The following is a 22,046-nucleotide window of genomic DNA, read 5'->3' as shown; positions in this document are numbered from 1 at the left end:
CTGCATCCCTCCACGGGACACTTGGATTACTCCCGCGATCCCCACGAGGTGCGGCACCCGGCGGCCGAATGGGCTGAGATCCTGCCCTTGCGGCGCCCTGTGGCCACCTCCGCCTCCCTCACGGTACTGGCCGAGGCCTCGGACCAGCGGGCCCCGGCTCCCAGCTCAGCGCTGCTCCTCCGCCCCTCTCACCTCCTGCCCGACGTCCAGGCTACCGAGCACCCTCCACCCCCGCCCACCTTCATGCCACTCAGCCGGAACCCGGGAGGCAATGCCAACTACCAGGTGTATGACAGTCTGGTGCTGAAGCGGCAACCGCAGGAGGGCCAAGCGCGGGCCAACTCGCTGCTACCTTCCACCTCGGCCTCCAGGCCCTCTCTGCACGGGAGCCAGACTGGGAAAATGAACTTACCAGCAGCAAGTGGGGGCAGGGGCAGGGGTCGGCAGGGCATGGAGAGAGGAATAAAGAGCGCCAGAGTCCAGGAAACATTGGTGGTCTGTGGCTTGGAAGCGCCACTCCTTCTGCCAGCCTGGGTCCCTGCGCTTGGCTTCCTGCAATAAGAAGCCAGTGTCCCCTTCTTGGTCTGAGGGTCCCTTTGGTTTAGTGGCCACAGTTCTGCCAGCAGGCCCCTCCTGGTCCTATACCATGCACTAAGTACATCTGCAGCTGCAGACTCCAAACCCCTGGTCTCTGGGCACCTCCTCTGTGTCTCAGCTGTCCCTGTCCACAGAGAGCCTCATACAAGAAGTTGCTTCCAAACTGGGAGGTTCCACATCTGGGCAGGTCCAGCTCCAGGCCCAGTGAAGGGCATGAAGAAGGCTGAGGCTCTGGACTCCAGCCAGGCCTTCAGCAGGCCTCTGAGGCCAAGGTCTTCCTAGTCTCAAGAGGGGCCAAGAGACGCAATGTGTCATTTGAACAAGTGAGTCAGCGGGCGGTGAGCGAATGAATGACCGCTCGAGGGGATGTATGCCGGCCACCGGGCCCTGTTTGACTGTCCAGGCTCAGCTTACCTGACCCTGGTTACCAGGGAATGCCACTCTGGGCCCTCCTTTTCATCCCCCTCCCTCACTGTGACCTCACCACCTGCCCCATTATGACCCAGTCTGGCTCCCAGTTAAAACTGGAGGGCAGAGGGCCCAGGCAGTCCTGGGACCAACGGCCATGGGTGAGCGAAACTACTACCGAGCCGAGCCGTTCACTGGCCCCATCCCCAGGAAATGCCAGGAGCAAGGATACTCAATTCTTCTGATCCCGGTCAGCTTCATCTTGCTCAACGTGGGGATCAACATGGTGACTATGGTCAGGGCAGGATCTGTGCAGCGCGGTTGGGGGAGCCCTGGGGTCTTGAAGGGGCTGAGGTGGGAGGGCTGCTGGGGTGTGACCGGGACAAGGGTTGGATTTCAGGGCTCACCCTGCTCCCGGCCTCCCCCCTCCCCTTCTTCCCTCAACTCTGGAGGCATCTGAAGAGATTCTTGCGGGCACTTTTCAATCGTATTTTCCACAAAGGTGAGTGGGCGCCGGCGTGGGTTCAGGGGATGTGGGCCTGTCCCCTTTCTTCTATCCCTGCCTTGATTCTCAGCCCCTCAGGAACCCAGGCCCTGACCCATCTCGCCTTTCCCCACAGACAAGCAAGCCAGCTGTGTAGGCACCCATCGCATGTGCATGCGCTGCTCCGTGGATCCCAAGAACCTGTGCTCAAGAGTTTCTTCCCACTTCTGCCATCGCCCAAGCTTCCTGCTCGGGCAGGTAAACCCACCTTGACTACTGCCTGCAGTGGGGCTCGGCGGGGGCGGAGCCGGCGGCCCCCCCGCCGCGGGCGAGTAAAGGAGAAGGCGGGCGGAGCGGGAGGCAAAAAGCCTACAGCACCCGGTATTCCCAGGCGGTCTCCCATCCAAGTACTAACCAGGCCCGACCCTGCTTAGCTTCCGAGATCAGACGAGATCGGGCGCGTTCAGGGTGGTATGGCCGTAGACGGGGGCGGGGGGCCGCGGGCGGCCTCTTGAGGCCCAGTTTCGCTGGCGCTGGCGCCTTAACGCCAGCCTGGCGGCCGGCCCGCCCCGGCAGGGCCCCCTCGCCCGCCCAGGCAGGGGCAACGGAGGTCTCGGGTATCGGGCGGCGGCGGAGGGTTTGGCGACCACCTCCCAGCCCAGGGCGGCCATGACCCAGCAAACCCTTCGGCGCTTGGCGCCCCGCCCAAGATCCCGCACGTCGCTCACAGGGACGTGGCCCCGGAGGCTTCAGGGCCCGGGGCCCGCGGTCCCTTGGGCATCGGCCCTGCCCGCCCACGCGGCCCTAGGCGCAGCCCGGCCGCAGCCCGGGCCGGCCCTCCTGCCCGACAGCAGCTGGCCCGAAGCCACCGGGAGCCACCATTGAGTCGCCACGGCCCCTCAGCCCCGGCAAGGCCACCCTTGCCCCCACACCCCCCGCCGAGCTCAGGACCCCGCCCCTGGTGGCCGGCAGGCCCGGGGAAGCGGCCCCTGCCCTCGATCCCGCTCCCGCACCCGGCCGCGGTGACACGCCAGAGGGGCGGGGTGGGGGGGGGCTTTTGTCGGAGGGAGCTGTGGAGGGACACACCGGCACACAGGTGGCGGCGCCGGGGCTGGGCGCCGGTGGGGGCGGCCAGGTGCAGGTCGAGGGGCTCGCGGGCCGAAAGGACGGCAACTGGGCCCGCGGCGGAGTCTGGGTCCGGGCCAGCCACCCCGGGAGCGTCTGGGGTGCGCCTGCCTTCCAGGGCCGCCTTCTGGCCGCCTGGCCGGCCGGGCCGGCGGGGAGCGACCCCGCCGGCGCGCGCCGTGGTGGGAGGGGCCTGAGGAGGTGGGGCCTGCAGCGGGGCCCGGCGGGGGCGGAGCCGGCGGCCCCCGCCGCGGGCGAGTAAAGGAGAAGGCGGGCGGAGCGGGAGGCAAAAAGCCTACAGCACCCGGTATTCCCAGGCGGTCTCCCATCCAAGTACTAACCAGGCCCGACCCTGCTTAGCTTCCGAGATCAGACGAGATCGGGCGCGTTCAGGGTGGTATGACCGTAGACGGGGGCGGGGGGCCGCGGGCGGCCTCTTGAGGCCCAGTTTCGCTGGCGCTGGCGCCTTAACGCCAGCCTGGCGGCCGGCCCGCCCCGGCAGGGCCCCCTCGCCCGCCCAGGCAGGGGGAACGGAGGTCTCGGGTATCGGGCGGCGGCGGAGGGTTTGGCGACCACCTCCCAGCCCAGGGCGGCCGTGACCCAGCAAACCCTTCGGCGCTTGGCGCCCCGCCCAAGATCCCGCACGTCGCTCACAGGGACGTGGCCCCGGAGGCTTCAGGGCCCGGGGCCCGCGGTCCCTTGGGCATCGGCCCTGCCCGCCCACGCGGCCCTAGGCGCAGCCCGGCCGCAGCCCGGGCCGGCCCTCCTGCCCGACAGCAGCTGGCCCGAAGCCACTGGGAGCCACCATTGAGTCGCCACGGCCCCTCAGCCCCGGCAAGGCCACCCTTGCCCCCACACCCCCCGCCGAGCTCAGGACCCCGCCCCTGGTGGCCGGCAGGCCCGGGGAAGCGGCCCCTGCCCTCGATCCCGCTCCCGCACCCGGCCGCGGTGACACGCCAGAGGGGCGGGGTGGGGGGGGGGCTTTTGTCGGAGGGAGCTGTGGAGGGACACACCGGCACACAGGTGGCGGCGCCGGGGCTGGGCGCCGGTGGGGGCGGCCAGGTGCAGGTCGAGGGGCTCGCGGGCCGAAAGGACGGCAACTGGGCCCATGGCGGAGTCTGGGGTCTGGAGGGCTCTGAGCCTCCATCCGCTCTGGTGCCTCGGGTCTACCGGCCCGACGCCTGGTAGCGCGACACCCCACCGGCCCACAGACGTAGCCTCCCCAGCTGTGCTCACAGCGAGTCCAACCGCAGCCTGCATCCCTCCACGGGACACTTGGATTACTCCCGCGATCCCCACGAGGTGCGGCACCCGGCGGCCGAATGGGCTGAGATCCTGCCCTTGCGGCGCCCTGTGGCCACCTCCGCCTCCCTCACGGTACTGGCTGAGGCCTCGGACCAGCGGGCCCCGGCTCCCAGCTCAGCGCTGCTCCTCCGCCCCTCTCACCTCCTGCCCGACGTCCAGGCTACCGAGCACCCTCCACCCCCGCCCACCTTCATGCCACTCAGCCGGAACCCGGGAGGCAATGCCAACTACCAGGTGTATGACAGTCTGGTGCTGAAGCGGCAACCGCAGGAGGGCCAAGCGCGGGCCAACTCGCTGCTACCTTCCACCTCGGCCTCCAGGCCCTCTCTGCACGGGAGCCAGACTGGGAAAATGAACTTACCAGCAGCAAGTGGGGGCAGGGGCAGGGGGCGGCAGGGCATGGAGAGAGGAATAAAGAGCGCCAGAGTCCAGGAAACATTGGTGGTCTGTGGCTTGGAAGCGCCACTCCTTCTGCCAGCCTGGGTCCCTGCGCTTGGCTTCCTGCAATAAGAAGCCAGTGTCCCCTTCTTGGCCTGAGGGTCCCTTTGGTTTAGTGGCCACAGTTCTGCCAGCAGGCCCTTCCTGGTCCTATACCATGCACTAAGTACATCTGCAGCTGCAGACTCCAAACCCCTGGTCTCTGGGCACCTCCTCTGTGTCTCAGCTGTCCCTGTCCACAGAGAGCCTCATACAAGAAGTTGCTTCCAAACTGGGAGGTTCCACATCTGGGCAGGTCCAGCTCCAGGCCCAGTGAAGGGCATGAAGAAGGCTGAGGCTCTGGACTCCAGCCAGGCCTTCAGCAGGCCTCTGAGGCCAAGGTCTTCCTAGTCTCAAGAGGGGCCAAGAGACGCAATGTGTCATTTGAACAAGTGAGTCAGCGGGCGGTGAGCGAATGAATGACCGCTCGAGGGGATGTATGCCGGCCACCGGGCCCTGTTTGACTGTCCAGGCTCAGCTTACCTGACCCTGGTTACCAGGGAATGCCACTCTGGGCCCTCCTTTTCATCCCCCTCCCTCACTGTGACCTCACCACCTGCCCCATTATGACCCAGTCTGGCTCCCAGTTAAAACTGGAGGGCAGAGGGCCCAGGCAGTCCTGGGACCAACGGCCATGGGTGAGCGAAACTACTACCGAGCCGAGCCGTTCACTGGCCCCATCCCCAGGAAATGCCAGGAGCAAGGATACTCAATTCTTCTGATCCCAGTCAGCTTCATCTTGCTCAACGTGGGGATCAACATGCTGACTATGGTCAGGGCAGGATCTGTGCAGCGCGGTTGGGGGAGCCCTGGGGTCTTGAAGGGGCTGAGGTGGGAGGGCTGCTGGGGTGTGACCGGGACAAGGGTTGGATTTCAGGGCTCACCCTGCTCCCGGCCTCCCCCCTCCCCTTCTTCCCTCAACTCTGGAGGCATCTGAAGAGATTCTTGCGGGCACTTTTCAATCGTATTTTCCACAAAGGTGAGTGGGCGCCGGCGTGGGTTCAGGGGATGTGGGCCTGTCCCCTTTCTTCTATCCCTGCCTTGATTCTCAGCCCCTCAGGAACCCAGGCCCTGACCCATCTCGCCTTTCCCCACAGACAAGCAAGCCAGCTGTGTAGGCACCCATCGCATGTGCATGCGCTGCTCCGTGGATCCCAAGAACCTGTGCTCAAGAGTTTCTTCCCACTTCTGCCATCGCCCAAGCTTCCTGCTCGGGCAGGTAAACCCACCTTGACTACTGCCTGCAGCGGGGCTCGGCGGGGGCGGAGCCGGCGGCCCCCCCGCCGCGGGCGAGTAAAGGAGAAGGCGGGCGGAGCGGGAGGCAAAAAGCCTACAGCACCCGGTATTCCCAGGCGGTCTCCCATCCAAGTACTAACCAGGCCCGACCCTGCTTAGCTTCCGAGATCAGACGAGATCGGGCGCGTTCAGGGTGGTATGGCCGTAGACGGGGGCGGGGGGCCGCGGGCGGCCTCTTGAGGCCCAGTTTCGCTGGCGCTGGCGCCTTAACGCCAGCCTGGCGGCCGGCCCGCCCCGGCAGGGCCCCCTCGCCCGCCCAGGCAGGGGCAACGGAGGTCTCGGGTATCGGGCGGCGGCGGAGGGTTTGGCGACCACCTCCCAGCCCAGGGCGGCCGTGACCCAGCAAACCCTTCGGCGCTTGGCGCCCCGCCCAAGATCCCGCACGTCGCTCACAGGGACGTGGCCCCGGAGGCTTCAGGGCCCGGGGCCCGCGGTCCCTTGGGCATCGGCCCTGCCCGCCCACGCGGCCCTAGGCGCAGCCCGGCCGCAGCCCGGGCCGGCCCTCCTGCCCGACAGCAGCTGGCCCGAAGCCACCGGGAGCCACCATTGAGTCGCCACGGCCCCTCAGCCCCGGCAAGGCCACCCTTGCCCCCACACCCCCCGCCGAGCTCAGGACCCCGCCCCTGGTGGCCGGCAGGCCCGGGGAAGCGGCCCCTGCCCTCGATCCCGCTCCCGCACCCGGCCGCGGTGACACGCCAGAGGGGCGGGGTGGGGGGGGCTTTTGTCGGAGGGAGCTGTGGAGGGACACACCGGCACACAGGTGGCGGCGCCGGGGCTGGGCGCCGGTGGGGGCGGCCAGGTGCAGGTCGAGGGGCTCGCGGGCCGAAAGGACGGCAACTGGGCCCGCGGCGGAGTCTGGGTCCGGGACAGCCACCCCGGGAGCGTCTGGGGTGCGCCTGCCTTCCAGGGCCGCCTTCTGGCCGCCTGGCCGGCCGGGCCGGCGGGGAGCGACCCCGCCGGCGCGCGCCGTGGTGGGAGGGGCCTGAGGAGGTGGGGCCTGCAGCGGGGCCCGGCGGGGGCGGAGCCGGCGGCCCCCGCCGCGGGCGAGTAAAGGAGAAGGCGGGCGGAGCGGGAGGCAAAAAGCCTACAGCACCCGGTATTCCCAGGCGGTCTCCCATCCAAGTACTAACCAGGCCCGACCCTGCTTAGCTTCCGAGATCAGACGAGATCGGGCGCGTTCAGGGTGGTATGGCCGTAGACGGGGGCGGGGGACCGCGGGCGGCCTCTTGAGGCCCAGTTTCGCTGGCGCTGGCGCCTTAACGCCAGCCTGGCGGCCGGCCCGCCCCGGCAGGGCCCCCTCGCCCGCCCAGGCAGGGGCAACGGAGGTCTCGGGTATCGGGCGGCGGCGGAGGGTTTGGCGACCACCTCCCAGCCCAGGGCGGCCGTGACCCAGCAAACCCTTCGGCGCTTGGCGCCCCGCCCAAGATCCCGCACGTCGCTCACAGGGACGTGGCCCCGGAGGCTTCAGGGCCCGGGGCCCGCGGTCCCTTGGGCATCGGCCCTGCCCGCCCACGCGGCCCTAGGCGCAGCCCGGCCGCAGCCCGGGCCGGCCCTCCTGCCCGACAGCAGCTGGCCCGAAGCCACCGGGAGCCACCATTGAGTCGCCACGGCCCCTCAGCCCCGGCAAGGCCACCCTTGCCCCCACACCCCCCGCCGAGCTCAGGACCCCGCCCCTGGTGGCCGGCAGGCCCGGGGAAGCGGCCCCTGCCCTCGATCCCGCTCCCGCACCCGCCCGCGGTGACACGCCAGAGGGGCGGGGTGGGGGTGGGGCTTTTGTCGGAGGGAGCTGTGGAGGGACACACCGGCACACAGGTGGCGGCGCCGGGGCTGGGCGCCGGTGGGGGCGGCCAGGTGCAGGTCGAGGGGCTCGCGGGCCGAAAGGACGGCAACTGGGCCCATGGCGGAGTCTGGGTCTGGAGGGCTCTGAGCCTCCATCCGCTCTGGTGCCTCGGGTCTACCGGCCCGACGCCTGGTAGCGCGACACCCCACCGGCCCACAGACGTAGCCTCCCCAGCTGTGCTCACAGCGAGTCCAACCGCAGCCTGCATCCCTCCACGGGACACTTGGATTACTCCCGCGATCCCCACGAGGTGCGGCACCCGGCGGCCGAATGGGCTGAGATCCTGCCCTTGCGGCGCCCTGTGGCCACCTCCGCCTCCCTCACGGTACTGGCCGAGGCCTCGGACCAGCGGGCCCCGGCTCCCAGCTCAGCGCTGCTCCTCCGCCCCTCTCACCTCCTGCCCGACGTCCAGGCTACCGAGCACCCTCCACCCCCGCCCACCTTCATGCCACTCAGCCGGAACCCGGGAGGCAATGCCAACTACCAGGTGTATGACAGTCTGGTGCTGAAGCGGCAACCGCAGGAGGGCCAAGCGCGGGCCAACTCGCTGCTACCTTCCACCTCGGCCTCCAGGCCCTCTCTGCACGGGAGCCAGACTGGGAAAATGAACTTACCAGCAGCAAGTGGGGGCAGGGGCAGGGGGCGGCAGGGCATGGAGAGAGGAATAAAGAGCGCCAGAGTCCAGGAAACATTGGTGGTCTGTGGCTTGGAAGCGCCACTCCTTCTGCCAGCCTGGGTCCCTGCGCTTGGCTTCCTGCAATAAGAAGCCAGTGTCCCCTTCTTGGCCTGAGGGTCCCTTTGGTTTAGTGGCCACAGTTCTGCCAGCAGGCCCCTCCTGGTCCTATACCATGCACTAAGTACATCTGCAGCTGCAGACTCCAAACCCCTGGTCTCTGGGCACCTCCTCTGTGTCTCAGCTGTCCCTGTCCACAGAGAGCCTCATACAAGAAGTTGCTTCCAAACTGGGAGGTTCCACATCTGGGCAGGTCCAGCTCCAGGCCCAGTGAAGGGCATGAAGAAGGCTGAGGCTCTGGACTCCAGCCAGGCCTTCAGCAGGCCTCTGAGGCCAAGGTCTTCCTAGTCTCAAGAGGGGCCAAGAGACGCAATGTGTCATTTGAACAAGTGAGTCAGCGGGCGGTGAGCGAATGAATGACCGCTCGAGGGGATGTATGCCGGCCACCGGGCCCTGTTTGACTGTCCAGGCTCAGCTTACCTGACCCTGGTTACCAGGGAATGCCACTCTGGGCCCTCCTTTTCATCCCCCTCCCTCACTGTGACCTCACCACCTGCCCCATTATGACCCAGTCTGGCTCCCAGTTAAAACTGGAGGGCAGAGGGCCCAGGCAGTCCTGGGACCAACGGCCATGGGTGAGCGAAACTACTACCGAGCCGAGCCGTTCACTGGCCCCATCCCCAGGAAATGCCAGGAGCAAGGATACTCAATTCTTCTGATCCCGGTCAGCTTCATCTTGCTCAACGTGGGGATCAACATGCTGACTATGGTCAGGGCAGGATCTGTGCAGCGCGGTTGGGGGAGCCCTGGGGTCTTGAAGGGGCTGAGGTGGGAGGGCTGCTGGGGTGTGACCAGGACAAGGGTTGGATTTCAGGGCTCACCCTGCTCCCGGCCTCCCCCCTCCCCTTCTTCCCTCAACTCTGGAGGCATCTGAAGAGATTCTTGCGGGCACTTTTCAATCGTATTTTCCACAAAGGTGAGTGGGCGCCGGCGTGGGTTCAGGGGATGTGGGCCTGTCCCCTTTCTTCTATCCCTGCCTTGATTCTCAGCCCCTCAGGAACCCAGGCCCTGACCCATCTCGCCTTTCCCCACAGACAAGCAAGCCAGCTGTGTAGGCACCCACCGCATGTGCATGCGCTGCTCCGTGGATCCCAAGAACCTGTGCTCAAGAGTTTCTTCCCACTTCTGCCATCGCCCAAGCTTCCTGCTCGGGCAGGTAAACCCACCTTGACTACTGCCTGCAGCGGGGCTCGGCGGGGGCGGAGCCGGCGGCCCCCCCGCCGCGGGCGAGTAAAGGAGAAGGCGGGCGGAGCGGGAGGCAAAAAGCCTACAGCACCCGGTATTCCCAGGCGGTCTCCCATCCAAGTACTAACCAGGCCCGACCCTGCTTAGCTTCCGAGATCAGACGAGATCGGGCGCGTTCAGGGTGGTATGGCCGTAGACGGGGGCGGGGGGCCGCGGGCGGCCTCTTGAGGCCCAGTTTCGCTGGCGCTGGCGCCTTAACGCCAGCCTGGCGGCCGGCCCGCCCCGGCAGGGCCCCCTCGCCCGCCCAGGCAGGGGCAACGGAGGTCTCGGGTATCGGGCGGCGGCGGAGGGTTTGGCGACCACCTCCCAGCCCAGGGCGGCCGTGACCCAGCAAACCCTTCGGCGCTTGGCGCCCCGCCCAAGATCCCGCACGTCGCTCACAGGGACGTGGCCCCGGAGGCTTCAGGGCCCGGGGCCCGCGGTCCCTTGGGCATCGGCCCTGCCCGCCCACGCGGCCCTAGGCGCAGCCCGGCCGCAGCCCGGGCCGGCCCTCCTGCCCGACAGCAGCTGGCCCGAAGCCACCGGGAGCCACCATTGAGTCGCCACGGCCCCTCAGCCCCGGCAAGGCCACCCTTGCCCCCACACCCCCCGCCGAGCTCAGGACCCCGCCCCTGGTGGCCGGCAGGCCCGGGGAAGCGGCCCCTGCCCTCGATCCCGCTCCCGCACCCGGCCGCGGTGACACGCCAGAGGGGCGGGGTGGGGGGGGCTTTTGTCGGAGGGAGCTGTGGAGGGACACACCGGCACACAGGTGGCGGCGCCGGGGCTGGGCGCCGGTGGGGGCGGCCAGGTGCAGGTCGAGGGGCTCGCGGGCCGAAAGGACGGCAACTGGGCCCGCGGCGGAGTCTGGGTCCGGGACAGCCACCCCGGGAGCGTCTGGGGTGCGCCTGCCTTCCAGGGCCGCCTTCTGGCCGCCTGGCCGGCCGGGCCGGCGGGGAGCGACCCCGCCGGCGCGCGCCGTGGTGGGAGGGGCCTGAGGAGGTGGGGCCTGCAGCGGGGCCCGGCGGGGGCGGAGCCGGCGGCCCCCGCCGCGGGCGAGTAAAGGAGAAGGCGGGCGGAGCGGGAGGCAAAAAGCCTACAGCACCCGGTATTCCCAGGCGGTCTCCCATCCAAGTACTAACCAGGCCCGACCCTGCTTAGCTTCCGAGATCAGACGAGATCGGGCGCGTTCAGGGTGGTATGGCCGTAGACGGGGGCGGGGGACCGCGGGCGGCCTCTTGAGGCCCAGTTTCGCTGGCGCTGGCGCCTTAACGCCAGCCTGGCGGCCGGCCCGCCCCGGCAGGGCCCCCTCGCCCGCCCAGGCAGGGGCAACGGAGGTCTCGGGTATCGGGCGGCGGCGGAGGGTTTGGCGACCACCTCCCAGCCCAGGGCGGCCGTGACCCAGCAAACCCTTCGGCGCTTGGCGCCCCGCCCAAGATCCCGCACGTCGCTCACAGGGACGTGGCCCCGGAGGCTTCAGGGCCCGGGGCCCGCGGTCCCTTGGGCATCGGCCCTGCCCGCCCACGCGGCCCTAGGCGCAGCCCGGCCGCAGCCCGGGCCGGCCCTCCTGCCCGACAGCAGCTGGCCCGAAGCCACCGGGAGCCACCATTGAGTCGCCACGGCCCCTCAGCCCCGGCAAGGCCACCCTTGCCCCCACACCCCCCGCCGAGCTCAGGACCCCGCCCCTGGTGGCCGGCAGGCCCGGGGAAGCGGCCCCTGCCCTCGATCCCGCTCCCGCACCCGCCCGCGGTGACACGCCAGAGGGGCGGGGTGGGGGTGGGGCTTTTGTCGGAGGGAGCTGTGGAGGGACACACCGGCACACAGGTGGCGGCGCCGGGGCTGGGCGCCGGTGGGGGCGGCCAGGTGCAGGTCGAGGGGCTCGCGGGCCGAAAGGACGGCAACTGGGCCCATGGCGGAGTCTGGGTCTGGAGGGCTCTGAGCCTCCATCCGCTCTGGTGCCTCGGGTCTACCGGCCCGACGCCTGGTAGCGCGACACCCCACCGGCCCACAGACGTAGCCTCCCCAGCTGTGCTCACAGCGAGTCCAACCGCAGCCTGCATCCCTCCACGGGACACTTGGATTACTCCCGCGATCCCCACGAGGTGCGGCACCCGGCGGCCGAATGGGCTGAGATCCTGCCCTTGCGGCGCCCTGTGGCCACCTCCGCCTCCCTCACGGTACTGGCCGAGGCCTCGGACCAGCGGGCCCCGGCTCCCAGCTCAGCGCTGCTCCTCCGCCCCTCTCACCTCCTGCCCGACGTCCAGGCTACCGAGCACCCTCCACCCCCGCCCACCTTCATGCCACTCAGCCGGAACCCGGGAGGCAATGCCAACTACCAGGTGTATGACAGTCTGGTGCTGAAGCGGCAACCGCAGGAGGGCCAAGCGCGGGCCAACTCGCTGCTACCTTCCACCTCGGCCTCCAGGCCCTCTCTGCACGGGAGCCAGACTGGGAAAATGAACTTACCAGCAGCAAGTGGGGGCAGGGGCAGGGGGCGGCAGGGCATGGAGAGAGGAATAAAGAGCGCCAGAGTCCAGGAAACATTGGTGGTCTGTGGCTTGGAAGCGCCACTCCTTCTGCCAGCCTGGGTCCCTGCGCTTGGCTTCCTGCAATAAGAAGCCAGTGTCCCCTTCTTGGCCTGAGGGTCCCTTTGGTTTAGTGGCCACAGTTCTGCCAGCAGGCCCCTCCTGGTCCTATACCATGCACTAAGTACATCTGCAGCTGCAGACTCCAAACCCCTGGTCTCTGGGCACCTCCTCTGTGTCTCAGCTGTCCCTGTCCACAGAGAGCCTCATACAAGAAGTTGCTTCCAAACTGGGAGGTTCCACATCTGGGCAGGTCCAGCTCCAGGCCCAGTGAAGGGCATGAAGAAGGCTGAGGCTCTGGACTCCAGCCAGGCCTTCAGCAGGCCTCTGAGGCCAAGGTCTTCCTAGTCTCAAGAGGGGCCAAGAGACGCAATGTGTCATTTGAACAAGTGAGTCAGCGGGCGGTGAGCGAATGAATGACCGCTCGAGGGGATGTATGCCGGCCACCGGGCCCTGTTTGACTGTCCAGGCTCAGCTTACCTGACCCTGGTTACCAGGGAATGCCACTCTGGGCCCTCCTTTTCATCCCCCTCCCTCACTGTGACCTCACCACCTGCCCCATTATGACCCAGTCTGGCTCCCAGTTAAAACTGGAGGGCAGAGGGCCCAGGCAGTCCTGGGACCAACGGCCATGGGTGAGCGAAACTACTACCGAGCCGAGCCGTTCACTGGCCCCATCCCCAGGAAATGCCAGGAGCAAGGATACTCAATTCTTCTGATCCCGGTCAGCTTCATCTTGCTCAACGTGGGGATCAACATGCTGACTATGGTCAGGGCAGGATCTGTGCAGCGCGGTTGGGGGAGCCCTGGGGTCTTGAAGGGGCTGAGGTGGGAGGGCTGCTGGGGTGTGACCAGGACAAGGGTTGGATTTCAGGGCTCACCCTGCTCCCGGCCTCCCCCCTCCCCTTCTTCCCTCAACTCTGGAGGCATCTGAAGAGATTCTTGCGGGCACTTTTCAATCGTATTTTCCACAAAGGTGAGTGGGCGCCGGCGTGGGTTCAGGGGATGTGGGCCTGTCCCCTTTCTTCTATCCCTGCCTTGATTCTCAGCCCCTCAGGAACCCAGGCCCTGACCCATCTCGCCTTTCCCCACAGACAAGCAAGCCAGCTGTGTAGGCACCCACCGCATGTGCATGCGCTGCTCCGTGGATCCCAAGAACCTGTGCTCAAGAGTTTCTTCCCACTTCTGCCATCGCCCAAGCTTCCTGCTCGGGCAGGTAAACCCACCTTGACTACTGCCTGCAGCGGGGCTCGGCGGGGGCGGAGCCGGCGGCCCCCCCGCCGCGGGCGAGTAAAGGAGAAGGCGGGCGGAGCGGGAGGCAAAAAGCCTACAGCACCCGGTATTCCCAGGCGGTCTCCCATCCAAGTACTAACCAGGCCCGACCCTGCTTAGCTTCCGAGATCAGACGAGATCGGGCGCGTTCAGGGTGGTATGGCCGTAGACGGGGGCGGGGGGCCGCGGGCGGCCTCTTGAGGCCCAGTTTCGCTGGCGCTGGCGCCTTAACGCCAGCCTGGCGGCCGGCCCGCCCCGGCAGGGCCCCCTCGCCCGCCCAGGCAGGGGCAACGGAGGTCTCGGGTATCGGGCGGCGGCGGAGGGTTTGGCGACCACCTCCCAGCCCAGGGCGGCCGTGACCCAGCAAACCCTTCGGCGCTTGGCGCCCCGCCCAAGATCCCGCACGTCGCTCACAGGGACGTGGCCCCGGAGGCTTCAGGGCCCGGGGCCCGCGGTCCCTTGGGCATCGGCCCTGCCCGCCCACGCGGCCCTAGGCGCAGCCCGGCCGCAGCCCGGGCCGGCCCTCCTGCCCGACAGCAGCTGGCCCGAAGCCACCGGGAGCCACCATTGAGTCGCCACGGCCCCTCAGCCCCGGCAAGGCCACCCTTGCCCCCACACCCCCCGCCGAGCTCAGGACCCCGCCCCTGGTGGCCGGCAGGCCCGGGGAAGCGGCCCCTGCCCTCGATCCCGCTCCCGCACCCGGCCGCGGTGACACGCCAGAGGGGCGGGGCGGGGGGGGGGCTTTTGTCGGAGGGAGCTGTGGAGGGACACACCGGCACACAGGTGGCGGCGCCGGGGCTGGGCGCCGGTGGGGGCGGCCAGGTGCAGGTCGAGGGGCTCGCGGGCCGAAAGGACGGCAACTGGGCCCGCGGCGGAGTCTGGGTCCGGGCCAGCCACCCCGGGAGCGTCTGGGGTGCGGCTGCCTTCCAGGGCCGCCTTCTGGCCGCCTGGCCGGCCGGGCCGGCGGGGAACGCCCCCGCCGGCGCGCGCCGTGGTGGGAGGGGCCTGAGGAGGTGGGGCCTGCAGCGGGGCCCGGCGGGGGCGGAGCCGGCGGCCCCCGCCGCGGGCGAGTAAAGGAGAAGGCGGGCGGAGCGGGAGGCAAAAAGCCTACAGCACCCGGTATTCCCAGGCGGTCTCCCATCCAAGTACTAACCAGGCCCGACCCTGCTTAGCTTCCGAGATCAGACGAGATCGGGCGCGTTCAGGGTGGTATGGCCGTAGACGGGGGCGGGGGGCCGCGGGCGGCCTCTTGAGGCCCAGTTTCGCTGGCGCTGGCGCCTTAACGCCAGCCTGGCGGCCGGCCCGCCCCGGCAGGGCCCCCTCGCCCGCCCAGGCAGGGGCAACGGAGGTCTCGGGTATCGGGCGGCGGCGGAGGGTTTGGCGACCACCTCCCAGCCCAGGGCGGCCGTGACCCAGCAAACCCTTCGGCGCTTGGCGCCCCGCCCAAGATCCCGCACGTCGCTCACAGGGACGTGGCCCCGGAGGCTTCAGGGCCCGGGGCCCGCGGTCCCTTGGGCATCGGCCCTGCCCGCCCACGCGGCCCTAGGCGCAGCCCGGCCGCAGCCCGGGCCGGCCCTCCTGCCCGACAGCAGCTGGCCCGAAGCCACCGGGAGCCACCATTGAGTCGCCACGGCCCCTCAGCCCCGGCAAGGCCACCCTTGCCCCCACACCCCCCGCCGAGCTCAGGACCCCGCCCCTGGTGGCCGGCAGGCCCGGGGAAGCGGCCCCTGCCCTCGATCCCGCTCCCGCACCCGGCCGCGCTGACACGCCAGAGGGGCGGGGTGGGGGTGGGGCTTTTGTCGGAGGGAGCTGTGGAGGGACACACCGGCACACAGGTGGCGGCGCCGGGGCTGGGCGCCGGTGGGGGCGGCCAGGTGCAGGTCGAGGGGCTCGCGGGCCGAAAGGACGGCAACTGGGCCCATGGCGGAGTCTGGGTCTGGAGGGCTCTGAGCCTCCATCCGCTCTGGTGCCTCGGGTCTACCGGCCCGACGCCTGGTAGCGCGACACCCCACCGGCCCACAGACGTAGCCTCCCCAGCTGTGCTCACAGCGAGTCCAACCGCAGCCTGCATCCCTCCACGGGACACTTGGATTACTCCCGCGATCCCCACGAGGTGCGGCACCCGGCGGCCGAATGGGCTGAGATCCTGCCCTTGCGGCGCCCTGTGGCCACCTCCGCCTCCCTCACGGTACTGGCCGAGGCCTCGGACCAGCGGGCCCCGGCTCCCAGCTCAGCGCTGCTCCTCCGCCCCTCTCACCTCCTGCCCGACGTCCAGGCTACCGAGCACCCTCCACCCCCGCCCACCTTCATGCCACTCAGCCGGAACCCGGGAGGCAATGCCAACTACCAGGTGTATGACAGTCTGGTGCTGAAGCGGCAACCGCAGGAGGGCCAAGCGCGGGCCAACTCGCTGCTACCTTCCACCTCGGCCTCCAGGCCCTCTCTGCACGGGAGCCAGACTGGGAAAATGAACTTACCAGCAGCAAGTGGGGGCAGGGGCAGGGGGCGGCAGGGCATGGAGAGAGGAATAAAGAGCGCCAGAGTCCAGGAAACATTGGTGGTCTGTGGCTTGGAAGCGCCACTCCTTCTGCCAGCCTGGGTCCCTGCGCTTGGCTTCCTGCAATAAGAAGCCAGTGTCCCCTTCTTGGCCTGAGGGTCCCTTTGGTTTAGTGGCCACAGTTCTGCCAGCAGGCCCCTCCTGGTCCTATACCATGCACTAAGTACATCTGCAGCTGCAGACTCCAAACCCCTGGTCTCTGGGCACCTCCTCTGTGTCTCAGCTGTCCCTGTCCACAGAGAGCCTCATACAAGAAGTTGCTTCCAAACTGGGAGGTTCCACATCTGGGCAGGTCCAGCTCCAGGCCCAGTGAAGGGCATGAAGAAGGCTGAGGCTCTGGACTCCAGCCAGGCCTTCAGCAGGCCTCTGAGGCCAAGGTCTTCCTAGTCTCAAGAGGGGCCAAGAGACGCAATGTGTCATTTGAACAAGTGAGTCAGCGGGCGGTGAGCGAATGAATGACCGCTCGAGGGGATGTATGCCGGCCACCGGGCCCTGTTTGACTGTCCAGGCTCAGCTTACCTGACCCTGGTTACCAGGGAATGCCACTCTGGGCCCTCCTTTTCATCCCCCTCCCTCACTGTGACCTCACCACCTGCCCCATTATGACCCAGTCTGGCTCCCAGTTAAAACTGGAGGGCAGAGGGCCCAGGCAGTCCTGGGACCAACGGCCATGGGTGAGCGAAACTACTACCGAGCCGAGCCGTTCACTGGCCCCATCCCCAGGAAATGCCAGGAGCAAGGATACTCAATTCTTCTGATCCCGGTCAGCTTCATCTTGCTCAACGTGGGGATCAACATGCTGACTATGGTCAGGGCAGGATCTGTGCAGCGCGGTTGGGGGAGCCCTGGGGTCTTGAAGGGGCTGAGGTGGGAGGGCTGCTGGGGTGTGACCGGGACAAGGGTTGGATTTCAGGGCTCACCCTGCTCCCGGCCTCCCCCCTCCCCTTCTTCCCTCAACTCTGGAGGCATCTGAAGAGATTCTTGCGGGCACTTTTCAATCGTATTTTCCACAAAGGTGAGTGGGCGCCGGCGTGGGTTCAGGGGATGTGGGCCTGTCCCCTTTCTTCTATCCCTGCCTTGATTCTCAGCCCCTCAGGAACCCAGGCCCTGACCCATCTCGCCTTTCCCCACAGACAAGCAAGCCAGCTGTGTAGGCACCCATCGCATGTGCATGCGCTGCTCCGTGGATCCCAAGAACCTGTGCTCAAGAGTTTCTTCCCACTTCTGCCATCGCCCAAGCTTCCTGCTCGGGCAGGTAAACCCACCTTGACTACTGCCTGCAGCGGGGCTCGGCGGGGGCGGAGCCGGCGGCCCCCCCGCCGCGGGCGAGTAAAGGAGAAGGCGGGCGGAGCGGGAGGCAAAAAGCCTACAGCACCCGGTATTCCCAGGCGGTCTCCCATCCAAGTACTAACCAGGCCCGACCCTGCTTAGCTTCCGAGATCAGACGAGATCGGGCGCGTTCAGGGTGGTATGGCCGTAGACGGGGGCGGGGGGCCGCGGGCGGCCTCTTGAGGCCCAGTTTCGCTGGCGCTGGCGCCTTAACGCCAGCCTGGCGGCCGGCCCGCCCCGGCAGGGCCCCCTCGCCCGCCCAGGCAGGGGCAACGGAGGTCTCGGGTATCGGGCGGCGGCGGAGGGTTTGGCGACCACCTCCCAGCCCAGGGCGGCCGTGACCCAGCAAACCCTTCGGCGCTTGGCGCCCCGCCCAAGATCCCGCACGTCGCTCACAGGGACGTGGCCCCGGAGGCTTCAGGGCCCGGGGCCCGCGGTCCCTTGGGCATCGGCCCTGCCCGCCCACGCGGCCCTAGGCGCAGCCCGGCCGCAGCCCGGGCCGGCCCTCCTGCCCGACAGCAGCTGGCCCGAAGCCACCGGGAGCCACCATTGAGTCGCCACGGCCCCTCAGCCCCGGCAAGGCCACCCTTGCCCCCACACCCCCCGCCGAGCTCAGGACCCCGCCCCTGGTGGCCGGCAGGCCCGGGGAAGCGGCCCCTGCCCTCGATCCCGCTCCCGCACCCGGCCGCGCTGACACGCCAGAGGGGCGGGGTGGGGGTGGGGCTTTTGTCGGAGGGAGCTGTGGAGGGACACACCGGCACACAGGTGGCGGCGCCGGGGCTGGGCGCCGGTGGGGGCGGCCAGGTGCAGGTCGAGGGGCTCGCGGGCCGAAAGGACGGCAACTGGGCCCGCGGCGGAGTCTGGGTCCGGGCCAGCCACCCCGGGAGCGTCTGGGGTGCGCCTGCCTTCCAGGGCCGCCTTCTGGCCGCCTGGCCGGCCGGGCCGGCGGGGAGCGACCCCGCCGGCGCGCGCCGTGGTGGGAGGGGCCTGAGGAGGTGGGGCCTGCAGCGGGGCCCGGCGGGGGCGGAGCCGGCGGCCCCCGCCGCGGGCGAGTAAAGGAGAAGGCGGGCGGAGCGGGAGGCAAAAAGCCTACAGCACCCGGTATTCCCAGGCGGTCTCCCATCCAAGTACTAACCAGGCCCGACCCTGCTTAGCTTCCGAGATCAGACGAGATCGGGCGCGTTCAGGGTGGTATGGCCGTAGACGGGGGCGGGGGGCCGCGGGCGGCCTCTTGAGGCCCAGTTTCGCTGGCGCTGGCGCCTTAACGCCAGCCTGGCGGCCGGCCCGCCCCGGCAGGGCCCCCTCGCCCGCCCAGGCAGGGGCAACGGAGGTCTCGGGTATCGGGCGGCGGCGGAGGGTTTGGCGACCACCTCCCAGCCCAGGGCGGCCGTGACCCAGCAAACCCTTCGGCGCTTGGCGCCCCGCCCAAGATCCCGCACGTCGCTCACAGGGACGTGGCCCCGGAGGCTTCAGGGCCCGGGGCCCGCGGTCCCTTGGGCATCGGCCCTGCCCGCCCACGCGGCCCTAGGCGCAGCCCGGCCGCAGCCCGGGCCGGCCCTCCTGCCCGACAGCAGCTGGCCCGAAGCCACCGGGAGCCACCATTGAGTCGCCACGGCCCCTCAGCCCCGGCAAGGCCACCCTTGCCCCCACACCCCCCGCCGAGCTCAGGACCCCGCCCCTGGTGGCCGGCAGGCCCGGGGAAGCGGCCCCTGCCCTCGATCCCGCTCCCGCACCCGGCCGCGCTGACACGCCAGAGGGGCGGGGTGGGGGTGGGGCTTTTGTCGGAGGGAGCTGTGGAGGGACACACCGGCACACAGGTGGCGGCGCCGGGGCTGGGCGCCGGTGGGGGCGGCCAGGTGCAGGTCGAGGGGCTCGCGGGCCGAAAGGACGGCAACTGGGCCCATGGCGGAGTCTGGGTCTGGAGGGCTCTGAGCCTCCATCCGCTCTGGTGCCTCGGGTCTACCGGCCCGACGCCTGGTAGCGCGACACCCCACCGGCCCACAGACGTAGCCTCCCCAGCTGTGCTCACAGCGAGTCCAACCGCAGCCTGCATCCCTCCACGGGACACTTGGATTACTCCCGCGATCCCCACGAGGTGCGGCACCCGGCGGCCGAATGGGCTGAGATCCTGCCCTTGCGGCGCCCTGTGGCCACCTCCGCCTCCCTCACGGTACTGGCCGAGGCCTCGGACCAGCGGGCCCCGGCTCCCAGCTCAGCGCTGCTCCTCCGCCCCTCTCACCTCCTGCCTGACGTCCAGGCTACCGAGCACCCTCCACCCCCGCCCACCTTCATGCCACTCAGCCGGAACCCGGGAGGCAATGCCAACTACCAGGTGTATGACAGTCTGGTGCTGAAGCGGCAACCGCAGGAGGGCCAAGCGCGGGCCAACTCGCTGCTACCTTCCACCTCGGCCTCCAGGCCCTCTCTGCACGGGAGCCAGACTGGGAAAATGAACTTACCAGCAGCAAGTGGGGGCAGGGGCAGGGGGCGGCAGGGCATGGAGAGAGGAATAAAGAGCGCCAGAGTCCAGGAAACATTGGTGGTCTGTGGCTTGGAAGCGCCACTCCTTCTGCCAGCCTGGGTCCCTGCGCTTGGCTTCCTGCAATAAGAAGCCAGTGTCCCCTTCTTGGCCTGAGGGTCCCTTTGGTTTAGTGGCCACAGTTCTGCCAGCAGGCCCCTCCTGGTCCTATACCATGCACTAAGTACATCTGCAGCTGCAGACTCCAAACCCCTGGTCTCTGGGCACCTCCTCTGTGTCTCAGCTGTCCCTGTCCACAGAGAGCCTCATACAAGAAGTTGCTTCCAAACTGGGAGGTTCCACATCTGGGCAGGTCCAGCTCCAGGCCCAGTGAAGGGCATGAAGAAGGCTGAGGCTCTGGACTCCAGCCAGGCCTTCAGCAGGCCTCTGAGGCCAAGGTCTTCCTAGTCTCAAGAGGGGCCAAGAGACGCAATGTGTCATTTGAACAAGTGAGTCAGCGGGCGGTGAGCGAATGAATGACCGCTCGAGGGGATGTATGCCGGCCACCGGGCCCTGTTTGACTGTCCAGGCTCAGCTTACCTGACCCTGGTTACCAGGGAATGCCACTCTGGGCCCTCCTTTTCATCCCCCTCCCTCACTGTGACCTCACCACCTGCCCCATTATGACCCAGTCTGGCTCCCAGTTAAAACTGGAGGGCAGAGGGCCCAGGCAGTCCTGGGACCAACGGCCATGGGTGAGCGAAACTACTACCGAGCCGAGCCGTTCACTGGCCCCATCCCCAGGAAATGCCAGGAGCAAGGATACTCAATTCTTCTGATCCCGGTCAGCTTCATCTTGCTCAACGTGGGGATCAACATGCTGACTATGGTCAGGGCAGGATCTGTGCAGCGCGGTTGGGGGAGCCCTGGGGTCTTGAAGGGGCTGAGGTGGGAGGGCTGCTGGGGTGTGACCGGGACAAGGGTTGGATTTCAGGGCTCACCCTGCTCCCGGCCTCCCCCCTCCCCTTCTTCCCTCAACTCTGGAGGCATCTGAAGAGATTCTTGCGGGCACTTTTCAATCGTATTTTCCACAAAGGTGAGTGGGCGCCGGCGTGGGTTCAGGGGATGTGGGCCTGTCCCCTTTCTTCTATCCCTGCCTTGATTCTCAGCCCCTCAGGAACCCAGGCCCTGACCCATCTCGCCTTTCCCCACAGACAAGCAAGCCAGCTGTGTAGGCACCCATCGCATGTGCATGCGCTGCTCCGTGGATCCCAAGAACCTGTGCTCAAGAGTTTCTTCCCACTTCTGCCATCGCCCAAGCTTCCTGCTCGGGCAGGTAAACCCACCTTGACTACTGCCTGCAGCGGGGCTCGGCGGGGGCGGAGCCGGCGGCCCCCCCGCCGCGGGCGAGTAAAGGAGAAGGCGGGCGGAGCGGGAGGCAAAAAGCCTACAGCACCCGGTATTCCCAGGCGGTCTCCCATCCAAGTACTAACCAGGCCCGACCCTGCTTAGCTTCCGAGATCAGACGAGATCGGGCGCGTTCAGGGTGGTATGGCCGTAGACGGGGGCGGGGGGCCGCGGGCGGCCTCTTGAGGCCCAGTTTCGCTGGCGCTGGCGCCTTAACGCCAGCCTGGCGGCCGGCCCGCCCCGGCAGGGCCCCCTCGCCCGCCCAGGCAGGGGCAACGGAGGTCTCGGGTATCGGGCGGCGGCGGAGGGTTTGGCGACCACCTCCCAGCCCAGGGCGGCCGTGACCCAGCAAACCCTTCGGCGCTTGGCGCCCCGCCCAAGATCCCGCACGTCGCTCACAGGGACGTGGCCCCGGAGGCTTCAGGGCCCGGGGCCCGCGGTCCCTTGGGCATCGGCCCTGCCCGCCCACGCGGCCCTAGGCGCAGCCCGGCCGCAGCCCGGGCCGGCCCTCCTGCCCGACAGCAGCTGGCCCGAAGCCACCGGGAGCCACCATTGAGTCGCCACGGCCCCTCAGCCCCGGCAAGGCCACCCTTGCCCCCACACCCCCCGCCGAGCTCAGGACCCCGCCCCTGGTGGCCGGCAGGCCCGGGGAAGCGGCCCCTGCCCTCGATCCCGCTCCCGCACCCGGCCGCGCTGACACGCCAGAGGGGCGGGGTGGGGGTGGGGCTTTTGTCGGAGGGAGCTGTGGAGGGACACACCGGCACACAGGTGGCGGCGCCGGGGCTGGGCGCCGGTGGGGGCGGCCAGGTGCAGGTCGAGGGGCTCGCGGGCCGAAAGGACGGCAACTGGGCCCGCGGCGGAGTCTGGGTCCGGGCCAGCCACCCCGGGAGCG

At 68.8% G+C, this 22,046-nt stretch overlaps 11 non-coding genes across 11 annotated transcripts; all 11 read right to left on the bottom strand.

Annotated features, from left to right (window-relative positions):
* Positions 1 to 1,855: 1,855 nt before the first annotated feature.
* On the bottom strand, positions 1,856 to 1,974 carry LOC132595213 (5S ribosomal RNA). Its single transcript, XR_009561368.1, has one exon. It is a non-coding gene; the product is annotated as a 5S ribosomal RNA (ribosomal RNA).
* A 932-nt stretch (positions 1,975 to 2,906) lies between these two features.
* LOC132595165 (5S ribosomal RNA) lies at positions 2,907 to 3,025 on the bottom strand. The gene has a single exon (XR_009561322.1). It is a non-coding gene; the product is annotated as a 5S ribosomal RNA (ribosomal RNA).
* Positions 3,026 to 5,723: 2,698 nt separating this feature from the next.
* LOC132595212 (5S ribosomal RNA) lies at positions 5,724 to 5,842 on the bottom strand. Its single transcript, XR_009561367.1, has one exon. It is a non-coding gene; the product is annotated as a 5S ribosomal RNA (ribosomal RNA).
* A 931-nt stretch (positions 5,843 to 6,773) lies between these two features.
* LOC132595211 (5S ribosomal RNA) lies at positions 6,774 to 6,892 on the bottom strand. Its single transcript, XR_009561366.1, has one exon. It is a non-coding gene; the product is annotated as a 5S ribosomal RNA (ribosomal RNA).
* A 2,697-nt stretch (positions 6,893 to 9,589) lies between these two features.
* Positions 9,590 to 9,708, bottom strand: LOC132595210 (5S ribosomal RNA). The gene has a single exon (XR_009561365.1). It is a non-coding gene; the product is annotated as a 5S ribosomal RNA (ribosomal RNA).
* Positions 9,709 to 10,639: 931 nt separating this feature from the next.
* Positions 10,640 to 10,758, bottom strand: LOC132595209 (5S ribosomal RNA). Its single transcript, XR_009561364.1, has one exon. It is a non-coding gene; the product is annotated as a 5S ribosomal RNA (ribosomal RNA).
* Positions 10,759 to 13,455: 2,697 nt separating this feature from the next.
* On the bottom strand, positions 13,456 to 13,574 carry LOC132595208 (5S ribosomal RNA). The gene has a single exon (XR_009561363.1). It is a non-coding gene; the product is annotated as a 5S ribosomal RNA (ribosomal RNA).
* Positions 13,575 to 14,507: 933 nt separating this feature from the next.
* Positions 14,508 to 14,626, bottom strand: LOC132595206 (5S ribosomal RNA). Its single transcript, XR_009561361.1, has one exon. It is a non-coding gene; the product is annotated as a 5S ribosomal RNA (ribosomal RNA).
* Positions 14,627 to 17,323: 2,697 nt separating this feature from the next.
* Positions 17,324 to 17,442, bottom strand: LOC132595205 (5S ribosomal RNA). Its single transcript, XR_009561360.1, has one exon. It is a non-coding gene; the product is annotated as a 5S ribosomal RNA (ribosomal RNA).
* Positions 17,443 to 18,375: 933 nt separating this feature from the next.
* LOC132595204 (5S ribosomal RNA) lies at positions 18,376 to 18,494 on the bottom strand. Its single transcript, XR_009561359.1, has one exon. It is a non-coding gene; the product is annotated as a 5S ribosomal RNA (ribosomal RNA).
* Positions 18,495 to 21,191: 2,697 nt separating this feature from the next.
* On the bottom strand, positions 21,192 to 21,310 carry LOC132595203 (5S ribosomal RNA). Its single transcript, XR_009561358.1, has one exon. It is a non-coding gene; the product is annotated as a 5S ribosomal RNA (ribosomal RNA).
* Positions 21,311 to 22,046: the final 736 nt, after the last annotated feature.

The sequence above is a fragment of the Globicephala melas genome, unplaced genomic scaffold, assembly GCF_963455315.2.
Source record: "Globicephala melas unplaced genomic scaffold, mGloMel1.2 SCAFFOLD_392, whole genome shotgun sequence".
In the NCBI taxonomy this organism is placed as follows: Eukaryota; Metazoa; Chordata; class Mammalia; order Artiodactyla; family Delphinidae; genus Globicephala; species Globicephala melas.
This window is presented reverse-complemented; position numbering and strand designations above follow the sequence as displayed.